General features: G+C 42.9%; 1 protein-coding gene across 2 annotated transcripts in view; it reads left to right on the plus strand.

Moving 5' to 3' along the window:
- The window catches only part of SCN1B (sodium voltage-gated channel beta subunit 1), a 58,916-nt gene that overhangs the window by 12,993 nt on the left and 33,475 nt on the right, over nt 1–12,448 (plus strand). The window lies entirely within an intron of this gene.

Here is a 12,448-nt window from a genome sequence, read left to right on the forward strand (position 1 = left end):
TTATTTCGTGGGGCAGTGCAAAGGACAGGGATGACGTACAACGAGCAACGTCCCCAATCAGTACAATGACATCCTTTTATTCTTTCATTTCTGATTTTTTTTTTTTTTTATACCTTCCATGTAATCCAGAATTCGCCAAAACCCTGAAAGACGATACTTAGAAAATAACCGCAGATAGCCCTGAAAATAGATAGGGACAAGTATTTTCTGATTCTGCTAGACAATTTGATAAGGATTGACTAGCCAGCAGTAATGTGTAGACCCAGCATTATATAATGCAATATAATTATCTTAGGCACAGTGCTGCAAATATGAACCTTCCTGGTATGTTAATATTGGATTCACGCCTTCCCGCATACACTTTCATGCATTTTTTATACCAATTATTAATAATCATGCATTTTTATGAGCTTTATGAGCTACATTATTATTATTATTATTAATATGAAAAAGAATTTATATAGCACAAACAGTTTGCACAGCGTTTTACAACGTGAATCATCAAAGGGCTTTATAACATGTTCTGCTGCATCAAAAAGATGAGCAATGCATCTCATAGATGTGAACGAGCTCTTTCTAAAACAATGGCCAACATATGCCGCTCTCCATGGGCAATTTCATGCAGATTTCCATGTGCTATCAATACTTGTTTCTGTGCGCTGCCATTGTCGTCAATAGACCAGGGACATAACATCAATGGGGCTGAGGTGCAAGATACAGGACAGTGGCATCTACACTATATTGTCAAAAGTATTGAGACGCCTGCCTTTACACGCACATGAACATTAATGGCATCCCAGTCTTAGTTCCGTAGGGTTCAATATCGAGTTGGCCCACCCTTTGCAGCTATAACAGCTTCATCTCTTCTGGGAAGGCCGTCCACAAGGTTTAGGAGTGTGTCTATGGGAATGTTTGACCATTCTTCCAGAAGAGCATTTGTGAGGTCAGGCACTGATGTTGGACGAGAAGGCCTGGCTCGCAGTCTCTAATTCATCCCAAGGGTGTTCTACCAGGTTGAGGTCAGGACTCTGTGCAGGCCAGTTAAGTTTCTTCACCCCAAACTCGCTCATCCATGTCTTTATGCGCTGGTGCATGTTGGAACAGAAAGGGGCCGTCCCCAAGCTGTTCCCACAAAGTTGGAAGCATGAAATTGTCCAAAATGTCTTGGTATGCTTAATGCCGCATATACACAAGCGGACTGTCCGGCAGAAAAGGTCCGACGGAACGATTCCGTCGGACATTCCGATCGTGTGTGGGCTTCATCGGACCTTTTCTGTCGAAAATTCCAACGGACCTAGAAATAGAACATGTTTCAAATCTTTCCAACGGACTCGAGTCCAATTGAAAAATCCGTTCGTCTGTATGCTAGTCCGACGGACAAAAAAGGACGCAAGGGCAGCTATTGGCTACTGGCTATGAACTTCCTTATTCTAGTCTGGTCGTACATCATCATGTTCGAAATGATCGGACTTTGGTGTGATCGTGTGTAGGCAAGTCCGTTTCGTTGGAACTCCGTCGCAACTCCGTCGAAAAGTCCTTCGGAGTTCAGGTGGACAAGAAGTTTGCTCGTGTGTACGCGGAATAAGAGTTCCCTTCACTGGAACTAAGGGGACCAAGCCCAACCCATGAAAAACACCCCCCCCACCATAATCCCCCCTCCACCAAATAATCTAGACCAGTGCACAAAGCAAGGTCCATAAAAACATGGATGAGCGAGTTTGGGGTGGAGGAACTTGACTGGCCTGCACAGAGTCCTGACCTCAACCTGACAGAACACCTTTGGGATGAATTAGAGTGGAGACTGCGAGCCAGGCCTTCTCGTCCACCATCAGTGCCTGACCTCACAAACGCGCTTCTGGAAGAATGGTCAAACATTTCCATAGACACACTCCCATACCTCCCAACTTTTTGAGATGGGAACGAGGGACACCTATTAGCAAAAGTATGTAGGCATAGGACACACCCCCTTAACAGAGACATACAACAACAAAAAAATGATTAGTTAAAACCATCATTGTGGTGGTGGGGGTTTGAGGACTTCATGTGAATGGTGGGGGGTGCTGTGGTCTTTAATGTCCTTGAGCAAGTATGCAAGTCCAGGAGGTGGAAGAGAAGTCAGATGTTCTTATCTGTGTACGTGTCTGCGGTCCGAGACTGAAAGAATTGGCGCGATGGCCAGGCAAGCATCATTTTCAGAAGGAGGCCAGGCAGTTACGCAGCCTCCATAGTTCTCACATGACAGGTTTCCTGTAAAGGCACTTTTTCAGGAAGGCATATTTCATCATGTGTGACAAGTGATCAGTCCCCGGGGGTCAGGCAAGGAAGAAACCATTGATCTGTGTAATGATCTGACTCCATCTCTCCTTTCTGCAGTCAGTGCAATAATATTACATGGTGCGGAGACCACAGCTCACCGCCCCAGGGACATCAGTGCGCAGTGCTGGGACTTGTGGTTCCTCAGCTTCCGGGACTGGCAGTCTACACACCTGGCGCAGGGGGCTTTGCCCACTGATCCATCTGAAATGTTGTGGGGTCAACTATCTGAAAGTGTAAAGATTGTACAAGCAGATTGTAGCCTGTGTGGCCAACCCTAAGTACAGCCTACATCGGAGGATCTGTATGTTAGAAGTTTAATGTGCAGCAGTCATCTAGCTATTGAATGACTGAGATCACTGTGCAGGAGGCAGAATAACAATATGGCTTAGTGGTTACGTTAAAAACGCGCAACTGGATATCTAAGACACACTATAGCTCAATTGTAAGATATTGGATCGAAATATGGGTCAGTGAAAAAGACAGATGGTACATATAGACCAGTGAGTAAGTTAGGATGCTAGCCAGGAGATTGGTGGGTAATATACTAAGAGGGAATCTGGATCAGTGATTCCGATAACAAAAGGGGGCATTGATTTTTAAAATACAAGTTGATAGCATGGTTTGGTGGGTAAAAAAAAAAAAAAACATTAACAGGGATTGCTTAGCATGAGGCAGAATAATAATGTGGTATGCCTGAGGGCCAGTGATTAGGAATAGGATACTAAGTGTAAATATGGATCAGTGAATAAGATGCCAAAAGGGACAAATGCCTTTTTTTTTAAAATACAAGTTGATAGTATTGCTTGGAGGGGTAAAAGTATAAAAACAGGGGCTTAAAGTATTGGTATGGTGGCCAGGCAAGTAGCATTTTCAGAAGGAGGCCAGTTACTCAGTTTCCTTGGTTCTCACATGACAGGTTTCCTGTAAAGGGCACTTTGCAAGAGGCGGAATACAAACGTGGCTTGGTGGTTTAAGCTACAAAATGAGCAACTGGATGTCTAAAACATGCTGTGGCCTAATTGGAAGATAAAGTATCGGAATGTGGGTCAGTGAAAAAGAAAGAGGGTGCATATGGATCAGTGAGTTAGTTAGGGAGATAGCCAGGGGGTCAGTGAGTAATATACCAAGCTGAATGTGGATCAGTGAATATGATACCAAAAGAGAACATGAGTTTTTCAAATACAAGGGGTCTTCAAAAAGATCCCGCAATTTTTTTATATTTAATAGAGTAAAAAAAAAGTGTGGACCCTTTTTGAAAAACCCTAATACAAGTTGATATCATGACCTGGTGGGTAAAAGAACATTAAGAGGGATTTCTTAGCAAGAGGCAGAATAACAATATGGCATGCCTGAGGATCAGTAAATAAAATGCCAAAAGGGAGCATAGATTAAAAAAAAAAAAAAAAATACAAGTTGATGGTATTGCTGGACTTGTAGGGTGTTAGGGCTAGCCTCAGGACCAGTGAGTAAGATCATAAATCTGAATGTGAATTAGTGAATAAGATGCCAAAAGAGGACATTTATTTTATTTTTTAAATACAAGCTGATAATATTGCTCGGGGGGGGTAAGAGAACAAAAACAGGGATCGCTGTGCAAGAGGCAGAATACAAATGTGACTTGGTGGTTAAGGTCAAATATGAGCAACTGGATGTCTAAGACATGCTTAGGCTTAATTGTAAGAGATGGGATCAAAATGTGGGTCAGTGAAAAAGAAAACAGTAGGGGTACATATGGATCAGTGAGTAAGTTATGGAGCTAACCAAGGGGTCGATGAGTAATATACTAAGCTAAATGTGGATCAGTGAATATGATTTCAAAAGAGGACATGAGTTTTTTTTCAAATACAAGGGATCTTCAAAAATATTTTGCACTTTTTAAATATTTAATAGACTTTTAAAAAAAAGCGTGGACACTTTTTGAAGAACCCTTGTACAAGCTGATATCATGGCCTGGTGGGTAAAAGAACATTAACAGCGATTGCTTAGCAAAAGGCAGAATAACAATGTGGCATGTCTGAGGGTCAGTGAGTAGGAATAGGTTACTAGGTGTAAATGTGGATAAATGAATAAAATGCCAAAAGGGAACATAGATTTTTTTTAATAGAAGTTGATGGTATTGCTTGGGGGGTGTTAGGGCTAGCATCAGGTCCAGTGAATAGGATAATAAGTCTGAATGTAAATTAGTGAATAAGAGATGGGATCAAAATGTGGGTCAGTGAAAAGAAAACAGTAGGGGTACATATGGATCAGTAAGTAAGTTAGGGAGCTAACCAAGGGGTTGGTGAGAAATATACTAAGCTAAATGTGGATCAGTGAATATCATTCCAAAAGAGGACATGAGTTTTTCAAATACAAGGGTCTTCAAAAAGATTCTGCACTTTTTTTTGTATTTAATAGAGTTTAAAAAAAAAATGGCAGACACTTTTTGAAGGACCCTTGTACAAGTTGATATCATGGCCTGGTGGGTAAAAGAACATTAGCAGGGATTGCTTAGCAAGAGGCAGAATAACAATGTGGCATGTCTGAGGGTCAGTGAGTAGAAATAGGTTACTAGGTGTAAATGTGGATAAATGAATAAAATGCCAAAAGGGAACATAGATTTTTTTTTTCTTAAATAGAAGTTGATGGTATTGCTTGGGGGGTGTTAGGGCTAGCCTGCGGAGCAGCGAGTAAGATCATAAGTCTGAATGTGAATTAGTGAATAAGATGCCAAAAGAGGACATTTATTTTCTTTTGTAAATACAAGCTGATAATAATGCTTAGGGGGGTAAGAGAACAAAAACAGGGACCGCTGTGCAAGAGGCAGAACACCAATGTGACTTGGTGGTTAAGGTCAAATATGAGTAACTGGATGGACATGCTGTGGCTTAATTGTAAGCTATGGGATCAAAATGTGGGACAGTGAAAAAGAAAGAGGGTACATATAGATCAGTGAGTAAGTTAGAGAGCTAGCCAGGGGATTGGTAAGTAATATACAAAGCTGAATGTGGATCAGTGAATATGATTCCATAAGAGGACATGAGTTTTTCCAATACAAGGAAACTTCAAAAGGTTTCCATGCTTTTTATATTTAATAGAGTTAAAAAAAGTGTGGACACTTTTTGAAGAACCCTTGTACAAGTGGATATTGTGGCTTGGTGGGTAAAAAAGAACTTTAACAGGGATTGCTTAGCAACAGACAGAATAGCAATGTGGTATGTCTGAGAGTCAGTGAGTAGGAATAGGATACTAGGTGTAAATGTGGATCAATGAATAAAATGCCAAAAGGGAACATAGATTTTTTTTTGAAAATACAAGTTGATGGTATTGTTTGGGGGTGGGGGTGGGGGGGTTGGGAGGGGGTTGTTAGGGATAGCCTAAGGACCAATGAATAAGATAATAAGTCTGAATGTGGATCAGTGAATAAGATGCCAAGAGAGGCATTTTAAATACAAGCTGATAGTATTGCTTGGGGGGGTAAGAGAACAAAAACAGGGATCACTGTGCAATGTGACTCAGTTGTTAAGATAAAATATGAGTAACTGGATGTCTAAGACATGTTGTAGCTTACTTGTAAGATATAGGATTGAAATCCGGGTACGTTTAAAAAAGAGAGAGTACATATGGATCAGTATGGGAACATAGAGGTTTTTTTTTTGCGACCTCACTATGTAACTACGTAAGTTAATAGCATGGCTTGGTGGGTAAGAGAACAGCAACATTGATCACTTTGCAAGAAACAGAATAACAATGTTGCTTTGTGAGTAAGATGGGCGATGAGCTTTTGATGTCTTAGACACATCTTTCAACCTAAGCGTAAAATATGGAATGTGGATCAGTGAGTTAAACACAGGACAAGAGCTGATGAAAAACATGGACTGGTGAGTAAGACACAGCAATTGAGTTGAAGAGAAGGGCAGAGGATAATAGAGTAGAACATAACAGGAAACTGTGAGCTGAATATGTTAATTAATATTCCGGTTCATTATGGAAAAAGATGATTAAGGTTTGTGCCATAATTATTTGAACTGTCCCCAGAGAGGGGAGGGGGAGGGGAGCGCGTTCATTATGGAGAAAGGAAAGTGTGCGCACAGTGAAATATAAAAGGTGGAAATCATTTGGCTTTTAGGGAGTTGTTTGGCTGCATTTGTGGCCGTGGCTTTTTAATTTTCTCTGATACATTTTACTTATTTTTGTGTCTGGAAATGTAACAACCATCTGGCTGATGAGTAGCAGTCCTGTCTATACCGCGGACATAAATTACAAAGTATCAAATCGGAGCTTCTTCTGTTTTGATCATCACTAAGGATGAGCTTTGGCTCTACGTTGAACGTGAGTTGGACTTGAACCCAGTTTGTTTGCATTTCGTCAAAATGCACAAGCAAATTGGCCATGCTTGGCCAATTCACCCACCTAACCCAAATGGCAGATCCACGCCAGCTTTTGTTTTGTAAACAAACCACCCTGGGGTGACATGCTGGGTGACGTCACTGACGAAGGATGGTCATAACCATATTTGGTCAATGACGTCACTCTGCTTCCCCAGCTGGCTACTTGGCATACAGCATCTGGCTGAGGATCTATCATTTGCAACGGGGGGTAGCGGCGGGTAAAGATTGTCTGAATCAATGATTGTCGCTAAATTTACATTGGAGACATTATTTATTTATTTTTAAGAGGACATTCTTCATGGTGTGGGTGTGTTCATTTATTATTTCTTTTTTCTTTTTTTGTGAATGAGTAACAAAGGGTACAATGTAGCCTGTACTCCTTCACAGATTCTGATCCAGGGTGTGGTGGATGAGGCCTTTGCACCAGTCAACAGAGGGACGAGGTGCTTTTCCAGGGTGGCCTCCCAGTGTTCAAAGCATGTGGCCTGGTATTTTTTAGCAAGGGGCCATCCAAGCTACACACCTGGATAAGGGTCTTTGGAATATTTAGGGGGACCCCACCCCATTTGTTTATGTGGGGATGAGGCCTTTGCACCAATCAACATAATGAGAAGATGCCTTGCCAGGGTGGGTTCCCAGTGTTCAATGCATGTGGCCTGGTATTTTTCAGGAAAGGGCCACCCAGGCTACACACCTGGATAAGGGTCTTTGGAATATTTAGGGGGACCCCACCCCATTTGTTTATGTGGGGATGAGGCCTTTGCAACAATCAACATAATGAGAAGATGCCTTGCCAGGGTGGCCTCCCAGTGTTGAGTGCATGTGGCCTGGTATTTTTCAGGTTGAGGGCCATCCAGGCTACATGCCTAGTTAAGGGACTTTGGAATATTTAAGGGAATCCCAGCCCATTTTTTATTGTGGGGGATGAGGCCTTAGCATCAATCAACATAGGGACAAGGTGCTTCGCTAGGTTGACCTCCCAGTGTTGGGTGCATGTGGCCTGGTATTTTTCAGGAAGGACCACCCAGGATGCCACCCAGGTTACTTGCTTGGATAAAGGTAATTGAAACATTTAGGGGGACCCCACTCCATTTTTTTATGTGGGGATGATGCTTTTGCACCAATCAACATAGGCACAAGGTGCTTCGCCAGGGTGGCCTCCCAGTGTTGAGTGCCCTGTATTTTTCATGCTACACGCCTAGTTAAGGGTTTTTGGAGTATTTAGGGGGACCTGACTCCATTTTTTTTCAATATTCTTAAAGAGAAAGTACATACTGTATACTTTTGAAATTAAAGGCATCAATTACATCATCCAGCAATGTAGATCCACATCAATCATGGTAACACATTATTGCGATGACCCACCGGGCCAGACGATGTTCACCAGCTGCTACTACCATTGCAAATTACAGATCTCCAGTTGGCTTCTGTATGTGAACAAAGGGCTAGGGGATACTGAGTGATGTCATTGACCAAATAAGGTTATGACAAACAGAAGCCAGAGGGGATCAGTCATTTAGCGGCGGTAACAATAGCACTGCTAAATGATAGTTCCCCTGGGTTATTACAAACAGAGGCTAGCTGGAGATCACATCGTCCAGCAATGTAGATCTATATCAATCATGGTAACACCTTATTGAGATGACCACCGGGGCCAAACAATGTTCACCCAGTCGCTACTACCATTGCAAATGACAGATCTTCAGTTGGCTTCTGTATAGCCAGCTGGAGATCCGTCATTTAGTGGTGGTAGCCGCTGTTTGTTGGCAGACACTTTTAAAGGATTACGTCCTACTGCTCTGCAACTTCACTTTTAAGGCGCTCCGAATGCATTGTATTTAAAGAATTTGTGTATTTTTAAGGTTGCGCAAGCTGTCCCCTGCCAGCTCTAAGAGTGTGAACTGAGCGATCACATGACCGCTAATTGCTCAGTTCTTGGCTTTTAGTGAACAGAGAGCGGTGACTGTCAGTCACCGCTCTCTACACTGCCCCTACAGCACTCACTGGAGCCCCGGGCAGGAGAATGGGTGGTAGTGGCTGGCTCAGGCTCTCAGCGGCACACTGAGAGGCTGAGCCAGCTGCTGATCAGGCATCTGGGTGGATCCCGACATTATTGTTGGCAGTCTAGAGCAGCTCTGTCATGTCAGCTGACAGCAGACTTTATGCTGCTGTTGGCTGATTCTGGGTCACAGGGGAGCAGAACTAAGTGCACTTCTGTGACCCACATGAGAAGTATGTCCAGAAGAGCTTCTTGTCTTTCTCTTGTTTGCTTTTCAATACACTAAAGCCAGGGGTAGGCAACCTCGGCCCTCCAGCTGTTTTTGAAACTACAAGTCCCACGAGACATTGCAATACCCACAGGCATGACTCCTAGAGGAGGCATCAGAGGCATGATGGGATTTGTAGTTTCACCACAGCTGGAGGGCCGAGGTTGCCTACTTCTGCACTAAAGCATGGGTGTTCAACCTGTGGGCCTCCAGCTGTTGCGGAACTACAATTCCCATCATGCCTCTGCCTTTGGGATAACTGTCAACCTTGCAATGCCTTATGGGACTTGTAGTTCTGCAACAGCTGGAGGGCCACAGGTTGAGCACTCATGTACTAAAGGGTCTATTTATAACATATTTACTGTGTGTAAATTGTGTAATATGCATATCTTCATTGATTGTCAGCGCCATATAGTGCCCATAATGCAGTATATTGCAGTATTTAAGGAAAATGCAGCATTATGGCCACTAGATGGAGCCAACGCATTTACTGTGTGTAAGTTGTGTAATTTGCATATTTTCATTGATTGTCAGCTCCATCTAGTGGCCATAATGCAGTATATTCGGGATTGCAGTATTTAAGGATATACAGCCTTATGGCCACTAGATGGAGCCAACGTTCAAGGGAAATTCTTGATTATTCTTGATGGCTTTGTGAATTTTTTTATTAATAGACCCCATTTTGTGAATATAAAGCAGGCCCCCTTCTGCCTCCCTGCAATGGCCCTGTCTTTTAATATTTATTTTTATTAAATAATCACCTTAAGTTAAGGATGGAGGTCGTACAAAAGGATAACATCGTTCAGGGTAACGGCGATGTCTAAATATGGCCCTGATAACATCCTCAGTCTTGAAGGGGTTAAGTAGCTGCAGCAGCTTCTGAGGCAAAAAGCCAGATATTGATAATTGTTAGAGAATTCACAAAAAAAAAAAAAAAAAAAAAAGACGAGAGAGCGAATCGTGAACATAAACAAAAGCAGCCGAGGCAGGGAGCTCACTTGGTAAAAAATTATAAACAGGGTAGACGGCGGACCTGCTGAGCGGAGATCAGACAGAGGGGGGAAAATTAACAAAAAAGGCCGGGGACCTGGAGGAGAGTGGATCGCCCCTGCTAGTCCTACGTTAGGGCTGGAGGGGGCGCAACTGAAAAGTGGCAATCCAAAGGAAACCTCTCATTATCCCTGCACTGATCTCTTAATATTATGGGGCTGCAACAATGGAAAAGCTTTCATCTGTAAAACATTTCTTTATATCAAACAAAATTAAATAAAGGCGAAAACCAGGTGGATATACAACGAAGAATTCTTTAATCCGGTTATGTATTCCTTGATACATCAACACATACATTTTTAGAAGCAGAACTGAAGGCAAACTGTGTAGATATAAAATAAATTGCCCTTTTAAAAAAATAACATAACAACTTTTGCTGTATTATTCAGCTTCAATACAGCGATTCCCCCCCCCCCCGCAGTACTTTTTTTCTGCCACTAGATGTCCTCAATGTCCCCACCCTCAGGTCCAGCATCATCCAACCCACTTTCTCTAAGACAGGGGTCTTCAAACTACGGCCCTCCAGTTGTTCAGGAACTACAATTCCCATCATGCCTAGCCATGTCTGTGAATGTCAGAGTTTTATAAAGCCTCATGGGATGTGTAGTTCCGCAACAGGCCTAGTTTGAAGATTCCTGCTCTAAGATATCCTGGACACGCCCACCACAGCCTGTGGCTGGGGAGTGAAGAAAGAAGTAGCCCAGTGATGAGCTCAACTCTCTGCTCTCTCCTGCAATCAGCGTGCTTAATGTTAGCACATGAACCAATTGACATCTTGTGCTGATTCTTCCTCTCACACTCCAGCTTTGTTGTTACAAGAGGCTGATACCAAGTCAAATACAGGGACTTACACCTGCCTGCTTTAAAAAAAAACAAAAAAAAAAAATTTTAATGAATATAAGTAAAGCCAATCACTAAAATCTAGTAACAGGTTTAACATGTTCAATTTCCAGCATTATTATTTATATATTATATATTTTTTATATTATATACATTTTTATATCTCAATGAATTTTTATCGGTAGGCTTTTATCAGCAGGCTTCTTGTTAGCGAATGAACAGATTGGCTTGTGCTGCTTCTTCCTCTCGCACTCCAGCCCTGCTGTAGAAGAGGCTGATGCCAAGTGCAATTCAGGGACTTATGCTGGCCGGCATTTAAAAAAAAACATATTTAAAGAATATAAGTAACATTATATATACATATATATATATATATATATATATATATATATATATATATATATATATATATACACACATAAATACATACATTCATATTATATATATGCACACACACACATATATATATATATATATAAAACAAAAATTATAATATATAATATTATATTAATATATATATATACACATGCTGTTGTCACCATCAGGAAACCCGCCCTGAGAAAGGCCATGCCGCCATTGCTGGAGTGCAAAGACACAGGCAGTAGCCGTAAAGGGATGAAAGGATGAAAAGAAGGATTTTGTTTTAAAAAGGGTGATTATTAATCATGCACAGAGCCAGGGCTGGGAAAAGTGGTGGGCAGGAGGGGCAGCTGCCCTGGGCACAGCAGAGCAAGGGGGCACAGAATGAATGTAGGGCGGTACACCCCTTGTACAACCAGTGGGCGCACGGGCACCCCCCCCCCATCCATGCGCCCGGCCCCTTTCAGGACGCCGGGCGCGTAGATTTCTATGGCGGGGGTGGGGAGGGGGTGGTACTTTTTGAAGCACCTGATTAGAGCCAGAGCCGCAAACCCCACGAGGGGGTCTGTGGGCACAGTGGCTGCATTTGATGGGCTCAGTGGCTGCATATACTGGGCATAAGTGGCTGCATATGATGGGCACAGTGGCTGCATATGATGGGCACAAGTGGCTGCATTTGATGGGCACAGTGGCTGCATTTGATGGGCTCAGTGGCTGCATATACTGGGCACAAGTGGCTGCATATGATGGGCACAGTGGCTGCATATGATGGGCACAAGTGGCTGCATTTGATGGGCACAAGTGGCTGCGTTTGATGGGCACAAGTGGCTGCATATGATGGGCACAAGTGGCTGCATATGATGGGCACAGTGGCTGCATTTGATGGGCACAGTGGCTGCATATGATGGGCACAAGTGGCTGCATTTGATGGGCACAAGTGGCTGCATATGTTGGGCACAAGTGGCTGCATATGATGGGCACAAGTGGCTGCATTTGATGGGCACAAGTGGCTGCATTTGATGGGCACAAGTGACTGCATTTGATGAGCACAAGTGGCTGCATATAATGGGCACAAGTGGCTGCATATGATGGGCACAAGTGGCTGCATTTGATGGGCACAAGTTGCTGCATAAGATGGGCACAATGGCTGCGTTTGATGGGCACAGTGGCTTCAATTGATGGGCACAGTGGCTGCATTTTATGGGCACAGTGAGGCTGCAGTTGATGGGGGGTTCAATATTTTCC

The sequence above is a fragment of the Aquarana catesbeiana genome, linkage group LG10 (assembly GCF_042186555.1).
Source record: "Aquarana catesbeiana isolate 2022-GZ linkage group LG10, ASM4218655v1, whole genome shotgun sequence".
NCBI classification, from domain to species: Eukaryota; Metazoa; Chordata; class Amphibia; order Anura; family Ranidae; genus Aquarana; species Aquarana catesbeiana.